This window comes from Accipiter gentilis, unplaced genomic scaffold (assembly GCF_929443795.1).
Source record: "Accipiter gentilis unplaced genomic scaffold, bAccGen1.1, whole genome shotgun sequence".
Lineage (NCBI taxonomy): Eukaryota > Metazoa > Chordata > Aves > Accipitriformes > Accipitridae > Astur > Astur gentilis.
Genome location: NW_026061008.1, coordinates 3,896,055 through 3,904,219, shown reverse-complemented (window position 1 = coordinate 3,904,219; position 8,165 = coordinate 3,896,055).

The window sequence follows — 8,165 nt, the reverse complement described above, 5'->3', positions numbered from 1 at the left end:
GTGCTCGTTCTCGGCAGAAACTTTTTCTGAAAAGGCAAACGTCTGGCTCCTTCTCCCACAAGGAAGGTGCCAGCCCTGAATGATCTTGCAGGTCTTCACTATCCCTCTGCAGCCTATCTTTAGCTGCAACAGCACTGGGGATCTCTGCTTTCCCAGAGACTCAGCATGTCACGGTGCTCGTTCTCGGCAGAAACTTTTTCTGAAAAGGCAAACGTCTGGCTCCTTCTCCCACAAGGAAGGTGCCAGCCCTTAAAGATCTTGCTGGTCTTCACCGTCCCCCTGCAGCCTATCCACAGGCACAACAGCACTGGGGATCTCTGCTTTCCCAGAGACTCAGCATGTCACGGTGCTCGTTCTCGGCAGAAACTTTTTCTGAAAAGACAAACTTACGGCTCCTTCTCCCACAAGGAAGGTGCCAGCCCTGAAAGCTCTTGCAGGTCTTCACTATCCCTCTGCAGCCTATCTTTAGCCGCAACAGAACTGGGTCTCTGTGCTTTCCCAGAGACTCAGCATGTCACGGTGCTCGTTCTCGGCAGAAACTTTTTCTGAAAAGGCAAACGTCTGGCTCCTTCTCCCACAAGGAAGGTGCCAGCCCTGAAAGCTCTTGCAGGTCTTCACTATCCCTCTGCAGCCTATCTTTAGCCGCAACAGCACTGGGGATCTCTGCTTTCCCAGAGACTCAGCATGTCACGGTGCTCGTTCTCGGCAGAAACTTTTTCTGAAAAGGCAAACGTCTGGCTCCTTCTCCCACAAGGAAGGTGCCAGCCCTTAAAGATCTTGCTGGTCTTCACTGTCCCCCTGCAGCCTATCCACAGGCACAACAGCACTGGGGATCTCTGCTTTCCTACAGACTCAGCATGTCACGGTGCTCGTTCTCGGCAGAAACTTTTTCTGAAAAGACAAACTTACGGCTCCTTCTCCCACAAGGAAGGTGCCAGCCCTGAAAGCTCTTGCTGGTCTTCACTATCCCTCTGCAGCCTATCTTTAGCCGCAACAGCACTGGGGATCTGTGCTTTCCCAGAGACTCCGCATGTCACGGTGCTCGTTCTCGGCAGAAACTTTTTCTGAAAAGGCAAACGTCTGGCTCCTTCTCCCACAAGGAAGGTGCCAGCCCTGAAAGCTCTTGCTGGTCTTCACTATCCCTCTGCAGCCTATCCACAGGCACAACAGCACTGGGGATCTCTGCTTTCCCAGAGACTCAGCATGTCACGGTGCTCGTTCTCGGCAGAAACTTTTTCTGAAAAGACAAACTTACGGCTCCTTCTCCCACAAGGAAGGTGCCAGCCCTGAAAGATCTTGCAGGTCTTCACTATCCCTCTGCAGCCTATCTTTAGCCGCAACAGCACTGGGGATCTCTGCTTTCCCAGAGACTCAGCATGTCACGGTGCTCGTTCTCGGCAGAAACTTTTTCTGAAAAGGCAAATGTCTGGCTCCTTCTCCCACAAGGCAGGTGCCAGCCCTGAATGATCTTGCAGGTCTTCACTATCCCTCTGCAGCCTATCTTTAGCCGCAACAGCACTGGGGATCTCTGCTTTCCCAGACACTCAGCATGTCACGGTGCTCGTTCTCGGCAGAAACTTTTTCTGAAAAGGCAAACGTCTGGCTCCTTCTCCCACAAGGAAGGTGCCAGCCCTGAAAGCTCTTGCAGGTCTTCACTATCCCTCTGCAGCCTATCTTTAGCTGCAACAGCACTGGGGATCTCTGCTTTCCCAGAGACTCAGCATGTCACGGTGCTCGTTCTCGGCAGAAACTTTTTCTGAAAAGGCAAACGTCTGGCTCCTTCTCCCACAAGGAAGGTGCCAGCCCTTAAAGATCTTGCTGGTCTTCACTATCCCCCTGCAGCCTATCCACAGGCACAACAGCACTGGGGATCTCTGCTTTCCCAGAGACTCAGCATGTCACGGTGCTCGTTCTCGGCAGAAACTTTTTCTGAAAAGACAAACTTACGGCTCCTTCTCCCACAAGGAAGGTGCCAGCCCTGAAAGCTCTTGCAGGTCTTCACTATCCCTCTGCAGCCTATCTTTAGCCGCAACAGAACTGGGTCTCTGTGCTTTCCCAGAGACTCAGCATGTCACGGTGCTCGTTCTCGGCAGAAACTTTTTCTGAAAAGGCAAACGTCTGGCTCCTTTTCCCACAAGGAAGGTGCCAGCCCTGAAAGCTCTTGCAGGTCTTCACTATCCCTCTGCAGCCTATCTTTAGCCGCAACAGCACTGGGGATCTCTGCTTTCCCAGAGACTCAGCATGTCACGGTGCTCGTTCTCGGCAGAAACTTTTTCTGAAAAGGCAAACGTCTGGCTCCTTCTCCCACAAGGAAGGTGCCAGCCCTTAAAGATCTTGCTGGTCTTCACTGTCCCCCTGCAGCCTATCCACAGGCACAACAGCACTGGGGATCTCTGCTTTCCTACAGACTCAGCATGTCACGGTGCTCGTTCTCGGCAGAAACTTTTTCTGAAAAGACAAACTTACGGCTCCTTCTCCCACAAGGAAGGTGCCAGCCCTGAAAGCTCTTGCTGGTCTTCACTATCCCTCTGCAGCCTATCTTTAGCCGCAACAGCACTGGGGATCTGTGCTTTCCCAGAGACTCCGCATGTCACGGTGCTCGTTCTCGGCAGAAACTTTTTCTGAAAAGGCAAACGTCTGGCTCCTTCTCCCACAAGGAAGGTGCCAGCCCTGAAAGCTCTTGCAGGTCTTCACTATCCCTCTGCAGCCTATCCACAGGCACAACAGCACTGGGGATCTCTGCTTTCCCAGAGACTCAGCATGTCACGGTGCTCGTTCTCGGCAGAAACTTTTTCTGAAAAGACAAACTTACGGCTCCTTCTCCCACAAGGAAGGTGCCAGCCCTGAAAGATCTTGCTGGTCTTCACAGTCCCCCTGCAGCCTATCTTTAGCCGCAACAGCACTGGGGATCTCTGCTTTCCCAGACACTCAGCATGTCACGGTGCTCGTTCTCGGCAGAAACTTTTTCTGAAAAGGCAAACGTCTGGCTCCTTCTCCCACAAGGCAGGTGCCAGCCCTGAATGATCTTGCAGGTCTTCACTATCCCTCTGCAGCCTATCTTTAGCCGCAACAGCACTGGGGATCTCTGCTTTCCCAGACACTCAGCATGTCACGGTGCTCGTTCTCGGCAGAAACTTTTTCTGAAAAGGCAAACGTCTGGCTCCTTCTCCCACAAGGAAGGTGCCAGCCCTGAAAGCTCTTGCTGGTCTTCACTATCCCTCTGCAGCCTATCTTTAGCCGCAACAGCACTGGGGATCTCTGCTTTCCCAGAGACTCAGCATGTCACGGTGCTCGTTCTCGGCAGAAACTTTTTCTGAAAAGGCAAACGTCTGGCTCCTTCTCCCACAAGGAAGGTGCCAGCCCTTAAAGATCTTGCTGGTCTTCACTGTCCCCCTGCAGCCTATCCACAGGCACAACAGCACTGGGGATCTCTGCTTTCCTACAGACTCAGCATGTCACGGTGCTCGTTCTCGGCAGAAACTTTTTCTGAAAAGACAAACTTACGGCTCCTTCTCCCACAAGGAAGGTGCCAGCCCTGAAAGCTCTTGCAGGTCTTCACTATCCCTCTGCAGCCTATCTTTAGCCGCAACAGCACTGGGGATCTGTGCTTTCCCAGAGACTCCGCATGTCACGGTGCTCGTTCTCGGCAGAAACTTTTTCTGAAAAGGCAAACGTCTGGCTCCTTCTCCCACAAGGAAGGTGCCAGCCCTTAAAGATCTTGCTGGTCTTCACCGTCCCCCTGCAGCCTATCCACAGGCACAACAGCACTGGGGATCTCTGCTTTCCCAGAGACTCAGCATGTCACGGTGCTCGTTCTCGGCAGAAACTTTTTCTGAAAAGGCAAACGTACGGCTCCTTCTCCCACAAGGAAGGTGCCAGCCCTGAAAGCTCTTGCAGGTCTTCACTATCCCTCTGCAGCCTATCTTTAGCCGCAACAGCACTGGGGATCTCTGCTTTCCCAGAGACTCAGCATGTCACGGTGCTCGTTCTCGGCAGAAACTTTTTCTGAAAAGGCAAACGTCTGGCTCCTTCTCCCACAAGGAAGGTGCCAGCCCTTAAAGGTCTTGCTGGTCTTCACTGTCCCCCTGCAGCCTATCCACAGGCACAACAGCACTGGGGATCTGTGCTTTCCCAGAGACTCAGCATGTCACGGTGCTCGTTCTCGGCAGAAACTTTTTCTGAAAAGGCAAACGTCTGGCTCCTTCTCCCACAAGGAAGGTGCCAGCCCTGAAAGCTCTTGCAGGTCTTCACTATCCCTCTGCAGCCTATCTTTAGCCGCAACAGCACTGGGGATCTCTGCTTTCCCAGAGACTCAGCATGTCACGGTGCTCGTTCTCGGCAGAAACTTTTTCTGAAAAGGCAAACGTCTGGCTCCTTCTCCCACAAGGAAGGTGCCAGCCCTTAAAGGTCTTGCTGGTCTTCACTGTCCCCCTGCAGCCTATCCACAGGCACAACAGCACTGGGGATCTGTGCTTTCCCAGAGACTCCGCATGTCACGGTGCTCGTTCTCGGCAGAAACTTTTTCTGAAAAGGCAAACGTCTGGCTCCTTCTCCCACAAGGAAGGTGCCAGCCCTGAAAGCTCTTGCAGGTCTTCACTATCCCTCTGCAGCCTATCCACAGGCACAACAGCACTGGGGATCTCTGCTTTCCCAGAGACTCAGCATGTCACGGTGCTCGTTCTCGGCAGAAACTTTTTCTGAAAAGACAAACTTACGGCTCCTTCTCCCACAAGGAAGGTGCCAGCCCTGAAAGATCTTGCTGGTCTTCACAGTCCCCCTGCAGCCTATCTTTAGCCGCAACAGCACTGGGGATCTCTGCTTTCCCAGAGACTCAGCATGTCACGGTGCTCGTTCTCGGCAGAAACTTTTTCTGAAAAGGCAAACGTCTGGCTCCTTCTCCCACAAGGCAGGTGCCAGCCCTGAATGATCTTGCAGGTCTTCACTATCCCTCTGCAGCCTATCTTTAGCCGCAACAGCACTGGGGATCTCTGCTTTCCCAGACACTCAGCATGTCACGGTGCTCGTTCTCGGCAGAAACTTTTTCTGAAAAGGCAAACGTCTGGCTCCTTCTCCCACAAGGAAGGTGCCAGCCCTGAAAGCTCTTGCAGGTCTTCACTATCCCTCTGCAGCCTATCTTTAGCTGCAACAGCACTGGGGATCTCTGCTTTCCCAGAGACTCAGCATGTCACGGTGCTCGTTCTCGGCAGAAACTTTTTCTGAAAAGACAAACTTACGGCTCCTTCTCCCACAAGGAAGGTGCCAGCCCTGAAAGCTCTTGCAGGTCTTCACTATCCCTCTGCAGCCTATCTTTAGCCGCAACAGAACTGGGTCTCTGTGCTTTCCCAGAGACTCAGCATGTCACGGTGCTCGTTCTCGGCAGAAACTTTTTCTGAAAAGGCAAACGTCTGGCTCCTTCTCCCACAAGGAAGGTGCCAGCCCTGAAAGCTCTTGCAGGTCTTCACTATCCCTCTGCAGCCTATCTTTAGCCGCAACAGCACTGGGGATCTCTGCTTTCCCAGAGACTCAGCATGTCACGGTGCTCGTTCTCGGCAGAAACTTTTTCTGAAAAGGCAAACGTCTGGCTCCTTCTCCCACAAGGAAGGTGCCAGCCCTTAAAGATCTTGCTGGTCTTCACTGTCCCCCTGCAGCCTATCCACAGGCACAACAGCACTGGGGATCTCTGCTTTCCTACAGACTCAGCATGTCACGGTGCTCGTTCTCGGCAGAAACTTTTTCTGAAAAGACAAACTTACGGCTCCTTCTCCCACAAGGAAGGTGCCAGCCCTGAAAGCTCTTGCTGGTCTTCACTATCCCTCTGCAGCCTATCTTTAGCCGCAACAGCACTGGGGATCTGTGCTTTCCCAGAGACTCCGCATGTCACGGTGCTCGTTCTCGGCAGAAACTTTTTCTGAAAAGGCAAACGTCTGGCTCCTTCTCCCACAAGGAAGGTGCCAGCCCTGAAAGCTCTTGCAGGTCTTCACTATCCCTCTGCAGCCTATCCACAGGCACAACAGCACTGGGGATCTCTGCTTTCCCAGAGACTCAGCATGTCACGGTGCTCGTTCTCGGCAGAAACTTTTTCTGAAAAGACAAACTTACGGCTCCTTCTCCCACAAGGAAGGTGCCAGCCCTGAAAGATCTTGCAGGTCTTCACTATCCCTCTGCAGCCTATCTTTAGCCGCAACAGCACTGGGGATCTCTGCTTTCCCAGAGACTCAGCATGTCACGGTGCTCGTTCTCGGCAGAAACTTTTTCTGAAAAGGCAAACGTCTGGCTCCTTCTCCCACAAGGCAGGTGCCAGCCCTGAATGATCTTGCAGGTCTTCACTATCCCTCTGCAGCCTATCTTTAGCCGCAACAGCACTGGGGATCTCTGCTTTCCCAGACACTCAGCATGTCACGGTGCTCGTTCTCGGCAGAAACTTTTTCTGAAAAGGCAAATGTCTGGCTCCTTCTCCCACAAGGAAGGTGCCAGCCCTGAAAGCTCTTGCTGGTCTTCACTATCCCTCTGCAGCCTATCTTTAGCCGCAACAGCACTGGGGATCTGTTCTTTCCCAGAGACTCCGCATGTCACGGTGCTCGTTCTCGGCAGAAACTTTTTCTGAAAAGGCAAACGTCTGGCTCCTTCTCCCACAAGGAAGGTGCCAGCCCTTAAAGATCTTGCTGGTCTTCACTGTACCCCTGCAGCCTATCCACAGGCACAACAGCACTGGGGATCTCTGCTTTCCCAGAGACTCAGCATGTCACGGTGCTCGTTCTCGGCAGAAACTTTTTCTGAAAAGACAAACTTACGGCTCCTTCTCCCACAAGGAAGGTGCCAGCCCTGAAAGCTCTTGCTGGTCTTCACTATCCCTCTGCAGCCTGTCTTTAGCCGCAACAGAACTGGGGATCTGTGCTTTCCCAGAGACTCCGCATGTCACGGTGCTCGTTCTCGGCAGAAACTTTTTCTGAAAAGGCAAACGTCTGGCTCCTTCTCCCACAAGGAAGGTGCCAGCCCTGAAAGCTCTTGCAGGTCTTCACTATCCCTCTGCAGCCTATCTATAGCCGCAACAGCACTGGGGAGCTCTGCTTTCCCAGAGATTCAGCATCTTATGGTGCTCGCTTACGGCAGAGCGTTTTTCTGAAGAGGCAAACGTCTGGCTCCTTCTCCCACAAGGAAGGTGCCAGCCCTGAAAGCTCTTGCAGGTCTTCACTATCCCTCTGCAGCCTATCTTTAGCCGCAACAGCACTGGGGATCTCTGCTTTCCCAGAGACTCAGCATGTCACGGTGCTCGTTCTCGGCAGAAACTTTTTCTGAAAAGGCAAATGTCTGGTTCCTTCTCCCACAAGGAAGGTGCCAGCCCTGAAAGATCTTGCTGGTCTTCACTATCCCTCTGCAGCCTATCTTTAGCCGCAACAGCACTGGGGATCTCTGCTTTGCCAGAGACTCAGCATGTCACGGTGCTCGTTCTCGGCAGAAACTTTTTCTGAAAAGGCAAACGTCTGGCTCCTTCTCCCACAAGGAAGGTGCCAGCCCTGAAAGCTCTTGCAGGTCTTCACTATCCCTCTGCAGCCTATCTTTAGCCGCAACAGCACTGGGGATCTCTGCTTTCCCAGAGACTCCGCATGTCACGGTGCTCGTTCTCGGCAGAAACTTTTTCTGAAAAGGCAAACATCTGGCTCCTTCTCCCACAAGGAAGGTGCCAGCCCTTAAAGATCTTGCTGGTCTTCACCGTCCCCCTGCAGCCTATCCACAGGCACAACAGCACTGGGGATCTCTGCTTTCCCAGAGACTCAGCATGTCACGGTGCTCGTTCTCGGCAGAAACTTTTTCTGAAAAGGCAAACGTACGGCTCCTTCTCCCACAAGGAAGGTGCCAGCCCTGAAAGCTCTTGCTGGTCTTCACTATCCCTCTGCACCTTATCTTTAGCCGCAACAGAACTCGGGCTCTGTGCTTTGCCAGAGACTCAGCATGTCACGGTGCTCGTTCTCGGCAGAAACTTTTTCTGAAAAGGCAAACGTACGGCTCCTTCTCCCACAAGGAAGGTGCCAGCCCTGAAAGCTCTTGCAGGTCTTCACTATCCCTCTGCAGCCTATCTTTAGCCGCAACAGCACTGGGGATCTGTGCTTTCCCAGAGACTCCGCATGTCACGGTGCTCGTTCTCGGCAGAAACTTTTTCTGAAAAG